Source organism: Erythrolamprus reginae, chromosome 3, assembly GCF_031021105.1.
Source record: "Erythrolamprus reginae isolate rEryReg1 chromosome 3, rEryReg1.hap1, whole genome shotgun sequence".
Taxonomy (NCBI): Eukaryota; Metazoa; Chordata; class Lepidosauria; order Squamata; family Dipsadidae; genus Erythrolamprus; species Erythrolamprus reginae.
The window spans coordinates 144,554,950-144,569,443 of record NC_091952.1 but is presented as its reverse complement, the minus strand read 5'-3'; the positions used below and the strand labels follow the sequence as shown (position 1 = coordinate 144,569,443).

Genomic DNA, 14,494 nt, shown 5'->3' with positions numbered 1-14,494 from the left:
AAACTTGACTTTCAGGCACATTTTCTTAGTGCAGTTTGAAAGAAGTCTTCCTTCTACTGAATAATCTTGACCAATCAGAGCAGGGGTGTTAAATTTGGATCTTCCCCCCACCATCAGCCTTACCTTCATGGACACACTGGTCCTTTTGGGATCTGAAGGGAAGGGCATTCAGGCCGCCGGAGGTGCGTGAAAGCTCTGGAAGTTAACACTGACAGTGGGGGGGGGGGAGACCCACTGTGCTCAGCCAAAGAGCCACTTCAGGGGGACACAGCGATGCTCACTTGCCTTTTGGGCCTAGTGTTCTGACCCTGCTTCCTGGCAAAGGAACACAACACAAACAGCATCCGCCAAACCTTGTTTTAATAGTAAGGGTTACTAATTGTCTTACTTAACAGCCATCCTAAATTCAGTAAAGTATAAACTAATCTTTTCTGTGAAATGGCTGTTAATTAGTCTCTTTAACAGTCAACAATAGTCCAAGCAAAATAACACAAGTCTGATGAAGAGTCTTGCAGATAACAGCAGATAAATGCCCAGGAATAATTTGCATGCAACCTTGAGGATGTCAAACGGGAGTGGAAACAGATGCTTGAATTCAAAGACCAGTATTTGAAATGAACCAAGCTGCTTCCTGCAAATTCCTCAGTCATTTTCATCACTTAAATAGGCTATGAGTGTGGTCAATTATCCCCAAGACTTACTCCCTACTAGTCCTTCTCCTCAGGAACCATTCCTTTCCTGCACACTGAAAACAGCCTCCTCCTCCTCTTCTTCTTCTTCTTCTTCTTCTTCTTCTTCTTCTTCTTCTTCTTCTTCTTCTTCTTCTTCTTCTTCTTCTTCTTCTTCTCTCATGACAGCCTTTGGAAGTTCTGAAGGCCCTGGCTGAATCTCTATCTCTGCCACCGAGCTTTCTTCAGCCTCCTCACTGTCTGACTCTGGTACCAGCTACACAGGCCACTGTCGAATCACAACACGAGCCATCTGACTGTTCGAATCTGCTTCCAGATGCACAGGCCACTGGTGGACCACAACACCTGACGCATTTGGCTTCCACAGGTTCTCCAGGTGACTCATGCCCACTTGCCCTTCCCTCTGCTTTGGCTCCCGCATCCGGTCTGCAATGGGCCACTTCCAGGCCAGTCTGGCCAGCATGTGGATAGGCGAGCAGGTGGGTAGGAAGCTGACCTGATGGGGAGAGCGCTGTGCTGGGATGGAAGCCATTGCTACATGGCAAGATGCAGATGTGCAGCCCCACCCACCTGCCAAAAGGCCCTTGCTGGGTGCTGGTCCCATTGGGATCTGAAGGGTAGGATGTTCAGGCTGGTGGAGGCACGTGGAATCTCTGGAGTCCCTCGAGGTGTTCGAGACAGATCAGATCATCAAAAGGCTTTTCTCCTTGAAAAGGGCTCTGTCATGGAGGGCTGTGTGCCCAGGCCAGGTGCTGGACCCCAAGGCTGCTGAGCCTCACCCCTACCACATAGAGTGCATCCTCATGGCCTTAGCAGGACAGAAGGGCAGCCTCACTCAGGTGCAGAAATTGCAGCAGCTCTGGTGCCACCTGTAGGGGAGGAGGAAAGGTGCTGGGCTGGGCCTTGTCTCGAATGATAACGGATCTCCTGGCTAGAAAAATTCCAACAGCTATTCTATTCTATTCTAGTCTATTCTAGTCTATATTCCATTCTATTCTATTCTATTCTATTCTATGCACCTAAAAAGTAACTGGATATGCCCAGTAATCCAGAACTCAAGTGAAAGGACTTGATTTATCAATAATTTTGAAATTCTTTTCGGGAGATTGCCATTCTTTTTGTTTTTCTATATAATCAAATAGTTAATAAAATACAGTAATCTGTTTTTTCCCCCTAGTTGTTAGATAAAAACAGATTCAGTGTCTAAACAGTACAAATAAAATGTTTGCCTAGTTCACCACATGGTGGCGATATTAGCAAAGAAATTTAGTTCTTTTCTGCTTACTCAAAATTAGGACAAACCTTATTACAAAATTGAACAAAAGGAATCTGACTCTTTAGCAGCGAAAACGTGCAGATTACAAGATGGCAAAAGACCGAACAATTAAATATGATTTGAACAATTAAATCATAAAGGAAGGAAAGAAAGACTGATTTTTGGGGCAGAATTTGAGCCTACAAGGAGGAGCCTGGAATCATGGAGAACTGCTTTTGGAAAATACAAGGTCTGTATGTCCTTCTCTCTTTCTCATTCCTTAGAGTAATGTGTGCTTCAATTCGCTTTTCTGTCCCTGAAGAAAAGAAAAAGGGGTTTCTGGTGGCTAATGTGCTCAAGGAATTGAAACTGAAGACAGGGGAGCTCTCCACACGCAAAGCACATTTAGTTGCTGAGGGCACCCATGAATACTTCCTCCTTGATATTCATACTGGGAATCTGTTGATTAATGATAAAATAGACAGAGAAACTTTATGTGGCCAGAATGATCCTTGCCTACTTCTTTCTCAGCTTGTTTTGGAAAACCCCTTAGATATCTTTAATATTGAAATCAAGATAGAAGATGTGAATGACAATGCGCCTAAATTTTGGAAAAATGAAGTTAAGGTGGAGATTCCTGAAAATATTCCAATAAATATGATATTTCCCTTAGAATTAGCTCAGGATGATGACTTGGGAAATAATAGTATCCAAAATTACTATCTCAGTCCCAATGAGCATTTCCAGCTTGAAGTACAAAAGAACAAAGATGGAAATGACAATATATACCTTGTTGTGAAGAAAATGTTAGATAGGGAAATGATGCCATACTTTGAATTGATTCTAATGGCTATTGATGGAGGAGTTCCAAAGAAAACCGGCACAGTTCAAGTTAATATTAATGTTCTGGATCATAATGATAACTTTCCTTTGTTTAGTAAGTCTGAATATCAGGCAAGAATAAAGGAGAACCTCCCTAAGGGAACTCTTGTGATTAAGGTGGAAGCTACAGATCTGGATTTGGGTTCAAATGCACAGATCCTCTACTCATTCCATCAGGTGCCTGAAAGAATAAACAGTTTATTTTATTTAAATGAAATTACTGGTGAAATAACTGTTTGGGGACAGATTGATTATGAAAAAGAAAAGAGTTATAGCATGAGCATCAGAGCCACAGATGGAGGGGGTCTTCCAGGTCAGTGCAAGATACTGATAGAGGTTGAAGATGAGAATGACAACCCCCCCCGAAGTGTCAATCATATCTCTGATCAGCACTTTAAAGGAGGACTCTCCCCTGGACACAATGGTGGCCCTCTTCAGTGTGAGAGACCCAGACTCTGGAGACAACAGCAAAACAGTCTGCTCCGTTGAGATGAATCTCCCTTTTGTGCTGAAAGCCACCAACAACAACTTTTATCAGCTTGTGCTCCAAAGTCCCCTAGACAGAGAGACAGTCACTGAATACAACATCACCATCACTGCCATTGACTGGGGATCTCCTAGGCTCACTTCAACAAGACTGATTAATGTTCAGATCTCCGATGTCAATGATAACTCTCCCCTTTTTGAAAAGTCTTCATACGACATGCAGATCCGGGAGAATAATATTCCAGGCTTGCTCATCGGCTCATCCACGCTCTGGATCTGGACACAAAGCTGAATGCTAAAGTGAGTTACTTAGTTCTGCCCGGGAAGGGTGATGGCCTGGTGACCTCTTACATCTCAGTCAACTCTGAAACCGGAAACATGTACACCCTGCGATCCCTGGACTATGAGCAGATAAGAGGCTTCAGAGTCACTGTGAGGGCATCTGATGGAGGTTCTCCTTCCTTGAGTTCCGAAGTAATTGTCCGAATCCACATCGTAGATGAGAATGACAATGCTCCCTTCTTCCTGTATCCCCTCCAGAACAACACATCCCCATGCAATGAGCTGCTTCCCAAGTCAGCCGAGGCTGGTTATCTGGTCACCAAGGTGGTGGCAGTGGATGCAGATTCTGGCCAAAACTCTTGGCTTTCCTATGAATTGCTGAAGGCCACGGACCCAGCCCTTTTCAGCATAGGAGTGCAGAATGGGGAAGTGAAAACCAGGAGGGCCCTGAATGAGCGAGACACAAACAAGCAGAGGCTGGTGATCCTGGTCAGAGACAATGGTCTTCCTCCACAGACCAGCACAGTGTTGCTTAATGTTCTTCTTGTGGATGGCTTTTCAGATCCCTTCCTGAGGAGGGTGGATGTCAGTGTGCAAGAACCGGAAGAAGATAAAACCTTGACCAAATATTTGGTGATCTGCTTGGCTGCAGTCTCCTTTGTGTTCCTGGTCTGTATTGTTGTGTTTATTGTGGTCAAAGTGTTCAAGAAGGACCCCCAAAGCCATTTTACTGCAGCTGTTCCTCACTTCCCACCTGCCAGTGCTGATCCTCCAGAGAACTGTGCTGATTCACAGAATGGGTCGCTTTCCAGGACTTACCGCTATGATGTTTGTTTGACTGGTGGATCCTTAAGTAGCGAATTCCGATTTCTCAGGCCCTTTTTTCCTGTCTTTTCGGTGGGAGATGTTAATGTCCCAGGGAACAATAATATTTCTGCAGGCGTCCAAGATTCTTCTGAGCAGGTTGCAGTTAATGGTGCAAAGAAAGAGGTGAGGAAAACATGCAATTCATCTAGCATATTTCTATTTATTTGCATTTTTTGAGGTTTTTCTCTTTTGGTTATTCCTGAGCAACTTTCTTGTTATTTGTTGAAGAAGCACAAACGTGCTTAAATATATAGTTTAAAGTAGAGATTCCTTCTATAATTTTTGCATTGTTTAAAAATCTCTTTCTGTTTTTTTAAATTATCTTTTCTTTTTAATTATTTTTTATTATCTTTTTCCAACAGGGAAAGATGTGGGGCTATAATGCATATATACTGGAATATTTACTGAATGTAACAAACTATTGTTTTTCTGACACAGTAAGGTAGAAAGATGATCTTGGGCCAATCTCTCCCTGTCTGTCTGTCTGTCTGTCTGTCTGTCTGTCTGTCTGTCTGTCTGTCTTTGATACCTAGGAAGGGTGCAATGGCAGGAGACTTATGAAAAAGTTCACAAGAAAAGTGAAGGGACTTGCATAGGCAGTTGACAGAAGCCAAAAACTGATCAAAGACACTTTCCCTCCCCACTCCCTCTCCTATTTCAAGTTGTATGTGATTCAATGTATCTTTGAAAAGAAAACCATGTCCTAACACACTATATAAAGCAAGTTATTACTCTAGGTGGAAGCAAAGGTTACATAAACTGTATAGCATGATACCAAGCCAGGGATAATACTCCATCTTGTTCCAAAGGTGCTTTTTCAAAAGGCCTTTCTGTGGTTTTTGTCTTGAAGACATCTCACTTCTCATCCAAGAAGCATCTTCAGTTCTGGATGAGAAGAGAAAAATTTTCAAGAGAAAAAAAACAGAACATCCAGTTGCCTTTTGCAAAAGCACCTTTGGGTCAACTATAGCATGAATGAACTGGGAATCTCCATAGACAACACTGTAGCTTCTTATATCAACCTAGGAGAAGCAATAATGGAAGTCATGGAGTTTGTATTAACTACCCCCAGAAAAGTTGGTGCATTCACATTATGGTTATTTTTTTATTCCTATCCTGTAGAATTGTTTAGGAAAAGACTGAAATTCACAAAAATATATACTTTGCAATGGTTCATTGTATATTGTCAAAGTAGCTTGTCACCTGGGGTTCAAAGATTCTGTTGATATTTTTAAAATTCATGGAAATCGTATCATAATCTTAAAACTTCTTAGTTATGCTGAATTGAATTTAATACGGGCCAAGTGTGATTAGACACACAAGGAATGTTGAAAGCAGAAGCTCTCAGTGTATATGCAAAGAATATAATAATAATCATAATCGTAATCACAATCACGATCATAATCATACCACCAATAAGTGGTGAGTAAGAAATATGAGAAAAACAATACTGTATATACTCGAGTATAAGCTGAGTTTTTCAGCACAAAAAATGTGCTGAAAATCCAACCTTGGCTTATACTCAAGTCACTGACGGCCGCACACCCACCAGGAAACTCCCGTGCAGCATTTTCCAAAGATGCACATTCCGGATGCAAAAGGAAAGGTGATGGCAACACGAGACTTTTCCTTGTATGGCTGCTTCTGCTCTTGCTACAGCCCAGCCGGCAACATCCCTCAGCTGCCTGATTGGCAGCAAGCTGAACCAATCACAGCTCCTCCTCTACGCAGAAAGGAGATACTGGGAGAAGGGGCGGGAGTGTTGAAGAGACATTCAGAAGGCAGGAAAAGTGGATGAAAACACGATCTTTCTCCAAGGGGAGCAGCTTCAGGTGACCATGGCTTTCTCTCCTGCTCAGAAATAGAAGTCCCTTCCAGCAAGCCAGCAACATATTTTACCTATTTAAATTTGATTCATTTCTAGTAACAGAAGCGGTAATTTTGTAATACAGTGTTCCCTCGATTTTCGCGGGTTCGAACTTCGCGGAAAGTCTATACCACGGTTTTTCAAAAATATTAATTAAAAAATACTTTGCGGGTTTTTTCCCTATACCATGGTTTTTCCCACCTGATGATGTCATATGTCATCGCCAAACTTTCGTCTGCCTTTAATAAATATTTTTTTAATAAACTTTAATAAATAAACATGGTCAGTAATAATCTGAATGGTTGCTAAGGGAATGGAAAATTGCAATTTAGGGGTTTAAAGTGTTAAGGGGAGGCTTGTGATACTGTTCATAGCCAAAAATAGTGTATTTACTTCCGCATCTCTACTTCGCGGAAATTCAACTTTCGCGGGCGGTCTTGGAACGCATCCCCCGCGAAAAGTGAGGGAACACTGTAAAATGTTACTTCAAGTGGGGATAACTCTGCAATTAAACTTTTTCTTCCAACTATACTTATCATCATACCCAAGAGGATTGTTAATGCTGCCTTGTTTAAAACAAAAGGTTAGGATAATATTATAATAGCATGAATTTTGGCATTAATCATTTGTTCTACATAATTAATATGAATAGATTTACCTTTTTTGGAGAGTGTGGTTTCTCCTTATGCAAGATAAATATCATCTTGTAGAATAAATATTTTACAATTAATGATTGAGTAACCCTGAATTGTTATTTACTGACCTATTGAGATAGTAATGATTTTAACTTATGAAATACATTTTAAATGGAAAATCTGAATATTTATCATATGAAAGTTTGATGTTTTGAAATAATATATGAAATCCCGATTATTAAAAAAATTATAATGATATTGTAATGAAGATAACAGGTTTGATTACATTCCTAAAGATATTTTAAGAGTTTTTTGGTTATGATAAAAGAAGGAATTTTTAAAAAGAGATTTAGGAAGGGAAGGAAGTAGTAGGCCCAAAAATGGAAATGTGCAAATAATAAAAACCATTTTGGAAGGAAAAGTTACATAATAATAATAACAACAGAGTTGGAAGGGACCTTGGAGATCTTCTAGTACAACCTCCTGCTTAGGCAGGAAACCCTATACTACTTCAGACAAATGGGTATCCAACATCTTCTTTAAAACTTCCAATGTTGGAGCACTCACAACTTCTGGTGGCAGGCTGTTCCACTGATTCACTCTTCTAACTGTCAATAATTTTCTCCTTAGTTATAAATTGCTTCTCTCCTTGTTTAGTTTCCATCCATTGCTTCTCCTAAATATTGTAGAACATTTAATCTACTGATGCCTCAATTAATGTAATTTTATTGGTTTCCATTTTTATACGTTGCCAGTAGCCACTGCAGGCCAGTAGCCACTGCTTATACTCGAGTCAATAAGTTTTCCGAGTTATTGTGGGAAAAGTAGGTGCCTTGGTTTATAATCGGGTCGACTTATACTCAAGTATATACAGTAATACTACAGTCGTACTACATGGGTACTACTACACATAGGCATTAGAAAACACTGTGAAATTATGTTTTCAGCAGAGTGATGGCATGAGGGGAAAATCTATTCCTGTGTTTAAATATTTTGGCCTATAATGCCTTATAGGCTATCCCAAAGAGTTGAAACAGCTTATCTCCAGGATGCAACAGGTCTGCAGATATCTTCTCAGCCCTCCTTCTGGCCTGTGCAATATACCAAACAGGACCAGCCTGCCTTTTATGGAAGGCAGGCTGGTTACTGTTGCTTTTTCTACAGTCTAACTTTTGCAGTCTATACCTGTCCTCTTTGGTTACTATACCAAACCAAACAGTAGAAGTACAAATATCTGTTAATCTGCAAAACTGTATCAGTAGCTTCTGGGGCAAGCTGAACTTCTTGAGTTGATGCAGGAAGAACATTTTTTGTTCTGCCTTTTTAATGATGGTTTTAATATTGTGTCCATTTCATATTCTGGGAGATTATAGAACCCCAAAATTTGAAGGATTCTATTGTTGATAGAATGCTGTCTAATACTGCAAGAGTTGGTAGAATAGAAGAGCTCTCCTAAATTCCCCCTCCATTCTAATCTCTATATTTTCTGCTCCAGATTGTTGCAGCTGCATCACTGGGGCTGTTGTTCAACCTCCCTGCTTATAAGAATAGAATAGAATAGAATAGAATAGAATAGAATAGAATTCTTTATTGGCCAAGTTTGATTTGGCACACAAGGAATTTGTCTTGGTGCATATGCTCTCAGTGTACATAAAAGAAAAAGATATATTTGTCAAGAAAGATATATTTGTCAAGAAAAAAATAATCATGTGGTACAACACTTAATGATTGTCATGGGGGTAAAATAAGCAATGAAGAAGCAATCAATATTACCGTAATAAAAATCTTAGGATACCAGCAACAAGTTACAGTCATATAGTCCTAAGTGGGAGGAAAAGGATGATAGGAATAATGAGAAAAAAACCTAGTAGAAATAGAAGTGCAGATTTAGTAAAAAGTTTGACAGTGTTGAAGGAATTATTTGTTTAGCAGAGTGATGGTGTTCGGGAAAAACTGTTCTTGTATCTAGTTGTCTTGGTGTGTAGTGCTCTGTAACGACGCCTTGAGGGTAGGAGTTGAAACAATTTGTGTCCAGGATCTGATGGATCAGTAAATATTTTCACCGCCCTCTTTTTGTCTTGTGCAGTTTCTTCACCATCTCAAATGAGGCCAGTTACTATTGTATCATCTGCAAACTTCGGAACTTTAACAGAGGATTTCCTTGAGATGCAGTCATTGATATAGTCAGAACAGAGCAGTGGAGAGATCACACAGTACTGAGGCTTAAATATTAATATTAATATTGATACCAGATAAAGGACATTTTAAACATGTATTGGAAAATATGTATCATGTGATTATTATTTTCTCCAATCAACCTATGATTTTCTAAATTCATTTGTTTTACTGATCCAGAAAGAAAATTAAACAATGACGAGGGTGTGCATGTGAAGGAATGTTGAAACAGTAGCTATTAAGGTAAATAATAACACTGAATACAACAAACCTAATGGCAGGATTGATTTGAACAAGCTTCTTCCATAAAACTCAGATTTAAAGTCTAAGAGGTTGGAAAACTTTGCTAGAGACGTGCATGTTCAGCTGCAATAAACAATCAATTATTTGTGGTAGTAGAAGGGGGGTGTTCAAAATATCTTTCTGATTAATTATAATTTACCTAGTTGAAAATACCAAATGATGTTTTTGCCAATGAAATATATTGAACAATGTTGATGAGAATCAAGGAATAAATCTCTTCTCCAATCAATCTATAATTGGCTAAATTCATTAGTTTTACTGATTCAGAAAATAAATAAAACATGGTGGGTGGGGATAGAGGCAGAGGAGAGCTGCTAAGGTGGAATGGTGATGTGTGCTCACCCCTATGGCTCTGAGTGCTAGTGGAGTCCAGCACAATTATGCTTCTGCACCTGGGCAGGTAGCAAAATGGCATGCGGGCACACAGGTGCAACTGTGTTCTGGCATGTTTTTTTCCTTCCGTTTTTTTCGGCACGCAAAAAACCGCACTGAAACACAGCTGCATCTGCCTCACCATTCCACTTTACCAGCCCACCTATGGATGGAGGAATGTTGAAACAATAGCTATTAAGGTAAATAACAGCATTAAATTCAACAAACTAATGGCAGGATTGATTTGAAACAAGTTTCCTCCATAAAACTCAGATTCAAAGTCTGTTGGAAAACATTGCTGGGGGTGTGTACGTTCAGCTGCAATAAATGATTGATTCTTTGTTGTAATAGATGAGGGGTGTTCAAAGTATCTTTCTGATTTATAATTTGTATAGTTGAAAATACCAAATGATGTCTTTGCCAATGAAACATATTCAAAAATATTGCTGAGATAATAAATACCGTATATACTCGAGTATAAGCCGAGTTTTTCAGCCCCAAAAATGGGCTGAAAAACCCGACCTCGGCTTATACTCGGGTCACCACAAGAGGGCGCCGAATCACCACAAGAGGGTGCACCGCGGGAGCCCGGCAGACATTGCTGGCTTGGGCGGGTGTGGGAAAGGGCAAAGTGCGGCGGCAAAGGGCGCTCCAACCGAAGCGGCTGTGGCAAGAGTGGGGAAGTTGCCTCCTCTCCCCGGCTCTAGCAAAGATGCCAGCCAACTGCAAGAGGGGAAAAGACGATGGGAAGCTGGTGAGGTCGGGGCGGGGGGACTCGTGAAGCAGGAATCCCCCCCCACCTCATCGTCTTTTCCCCTCTCGCACGCCGTCGGAGCAGTTGGCTGGCAACTTTCCTGGACCCGGGGGAAGGGAAGGCAACTGCCCCACCCTTCCCACAGCCGCGTCAGTCGGAGCCCTCTTTTACTTCCCTCTTGGAGCTCCTGTCGGCGTCTTGCAGCTGCCTTCCCTTCTCCGGGTCCAGCAAAGTTGCCAGCCAACTGCTCCGACGGCGTGCGAGAGAGGAACAGACAATGCGAAGCTGGTGAGGTCAGGGGGGGGGACTCATGAAGCAGGAATCCCCCCCGACTTCCCATTGTCTTTTCCCCTCTCGCACGCCGTCGGAGCAGTTGGCTGGCAACTTTCCTGGACCCGGGGAAGGGAAGGCAACTGCCCCACCCTTCCCACAGCCGCGTCACTCGGAGCCCTCTTTTACTTCCCTCTTGGAGCTCCTGTCGGCATCTTGCAGCTGCCTTCGCTTCTCCGGGTCCAGCAAAGTTGCCAGCCAACTGCTCCGACGGCGTGCGAGAGAGGAACAGACAATGCAAAGCTGGTGAGGTTGTGTGTGTGTGTGTGTGTGTGTGTGTTTGTGTGTGCGCCCGTCCATCCTGCGAAGAATGCCTGCTACTTTGAAGGAGCGGGTGTGTAGCCTCCTTTTTCCCTTGCTGAAACCGGGAGGTGTTTTTTTTTACTCCTCTCTCCCTCCGTGTGTGTCGGCAGGATGTGGGGGTGGGGCGTGTGAATGAAAGGGAAGCCAAGGCAACAAAGAAAAAGGGGGAGGATGAATTTTAGAGGGCGAGTGTGTGTGTGTGTGTGTGTGTGTGTATGCCCCCTCTCCCCCCCACCCCGTGAAAAATGCCAGCTACCTCTTTGAAGGAATGGTTGTGTAGCCAAAATGCCTCTTTTTCTCCTCGTTGAAACCAGGAGGTTTTTTTTACTCCCTCAGTGTGAGTATCAACAGGTTTAACTATTCCTTGCTCTCTTAGTTGAATTAAATCCTTTGAAAGGATTTAAACTGTTTAAAAAATGGTATTTTGTGGTAGTTGCTGTCCTTGCTTGGATAGGATCTAATAATGTGTTTATGAGGCAGAGCTAGACAGGAATTCCTAAAGTGTGTTTGTGGATCTTTAAAAGTTGCCTTTTATAAAGTGGGTTTGAGAGCGAGTCTTCGGAGAGGGGCGGCATACAAATCCAAATAATAATTAATAATAAGTTTCAATTAACAAGTATGAGGGGAAGCATTTTACATATTTTAAAAATGAGTTTGATTCTAAATAGGACCTGCATATTTAGGATACAAAACCACAAGAACTGTCTGTGTTTAGCAAGTTTTGCTTGTCTCGCTAGTCTGTCTGTCTCCCTATCTATCTATCTATCTATCTATCTATCTATCTATCTATCTATCTATCTATTTTTCTATCTGTCTGTCTGTCTGTCTGTCTGTCTATCTATCTTTCTATCTATCTCTATCTATCTTTCTTTCTTTCTTTCTATCTATCTTTCTATCTATCTTTCTATCTATCTTTCTATCTATTTTTCTATCTATCTTTCTATCTATTTTTCTATCTATCTATTTTTCTTTCTATCTGTATCTATTTCTATCTATCTATCTTTCTGTCTGTCTGTCTGTCTGTCTATCTATTTTTCTGTCTGTCTGTCTGTCTATCTATCTATCTATTTTTCTATCTGTCTGTCTGTCTATCTTTCTATCTATCTATCTCTATCTATCTTTCTTTCTATCTATCTTTCTATCTATCTATTTTTCTATCTATCTATTTTTCTATCTATCTATCTATCTATCTGTCTGTATCTATTTCTATCTATCTATCTATTTTTCTGTCTGTCTGTCTATTTTTCTGTCTGTCTGTCTGTCTCTATCTGTCTGTATCTATCTATCTATCTATCTATCTATCTATCTATCTATCTATCTATCTATCTGTGAGCTGATAACCTCACAGCAGCTAATGCTGAAGCTCTTCTTTGGATACACTTGTTTGTTTGTTTGTTTATTTAATTGGATTTGTATGCCATCCCTCTCCAAGGACTCAGGGTGGCTCACAGCATATATAAAAAAAGAACAATAATGTAAATCCAATTAATGATGAGAAGGAATCCAGTTTTGAAGGATTTTAACTCTTAGGTTTTAGCTTTGTTGCTGATCGAGCTACTTTTTTTACTTTTTAATTTATTGTTAATATTGTTAATTTGTTTACCCTCTTTTAAATTTACAGAGCTAGTTTACTGATTTTCTTTAAAATAAATAGTATTCTAAAACATGTCTCAATGTAATTTTATTGTTTTCCATTTTTATAAGTTACCAGTAGCCACTGCATTTTCTAACCTCGGCTTATACTCGGGTCAATACGTTTTCCCAGTTTTTGTGGCAAAAATTGGTGCCTCGGCTTATACTCGGGTCGGCTTATACTCGAGTATATACGGTATCCCAGCAGCATTCAGGAAACCAATCTGATATACTGTATTTTTCAGAGTATAAGATGCTCCAGAGTTTTTGGGGAGGAAAACAAAAACAAAAAATCTGCCTCTGCCTACTACCATCTATGAGTATTCATCTAACTAACTTAGTCAGCTTCAGTGCATTATTGCAGCCTAATTGAGCATGAACATCTGATTGGGGGTTGCATGGGCCTTCTGCAATACCACCAATAAGCTATTGCAAGCTCTGGGGATCGCCATAATCCATTGCTGCCTCTGCGCTACATTTTTTACCTCCATGCATTGCATTTCAGGCCTCTGCATGCTCTATTTTGTCCCATTCCAGGCTGCCAGGATCACCAAAGCCCATCATCACCTCCACACATTACATTTTTGGCCTCCACATGTTTTATTTTTGGCCTCCCATAATTCATTTTTGGTCTCCATACATTGCATTTTCAGCTGGTATGGAGACTGCAAAACGTAATGTGTGGAGGCCGAAAACAGATGAACGGTGGGGGCCAGCTGATGAGGAGGGGCTTTGGAAACATTTGGTGTACAAGACGCACTACAATTTTCACCCACTTTTAGGGGGAAGTGCATCTTATACTCCAAAAAGTACAGTATCCAGTGATTATGTAAAACCATTGTAACAGTAATGTGCATTGGTTTTCGGATCTAAAACTAGATCTGTCCACCAACTATTCCCTTAGTGAACCCTAAATCCCTACATGCTCTTCTAGACATATGGGATCTCCAGCCCATCAAATAAAAGATCTGTAGATACCATGTTACAGCAGGAGAAAATGAATACTTCTCAATTACAAATGATGCTATGACACAAAATCACACTGAGATGAAAAATGAGACTTCCTGCTGTGACGTTGTGCTGGTGTCGGGCAATTCCCAGTTACTCCGGTATTGCTTTGGCCTTTTGAGTGTTTCGACTGCTGATGTGAGCGACCGCGGACCCGTAGAGTGTGGTTTTGAAGAGGAATCTTTAGCGCACCAAGGGGTAGCCGGCAGGCCCCCAGGCAGTGGGGAAACCCTCTTGGTCGACACTCAAAGAGATTGGTCTTTTGACAGATCCGGAAGCACGATTTTCCTGACTCATTCATGGAAGCTGACGAAAGCATTTTGGGACTGAGAATGTGAAAGATTGTGAGCGATTTCTATATTTTGGACTGTAATAGAACGTGTTCCCTTTGTAGTGTGGATTAACGACTTTTTGGGGGGGATTGGATTGTGCCAGCACTTTTAAAAAAACAGCAACTGCTATGTTTTTACTGGCAAAATGGCGGCAGTGACTAAGCACTAATCAGCCGGGATAGGCAAAAGTATTATATTACAACAGTGTAAACCAATTTCCGCCAGATTCTGGCTTTAGAACCGATAACATCAGAAGAGAAGGAATAAAATATTAACTACAAAGGGTGAAAAGAAATTTGGAACTTGTTGAAGGCAAGAGAAG

At 41.0% G+C, this 14,494-nt stretch overlaps 1 pseudogene; it reads left to right on the top strand.

Annotated features, from left to right (window-relative positions):
- The first annotated feature begins 2,232 nt into the window (after nt 1–2,232).
- LOC139165405 (protocadherin beta-16-like) lies at nt 2,233–13,862 on the top strand (annotated as a pseudogene).
- Nucleotides 13,863–14,494: the final 632 nt, after the last annotated feature.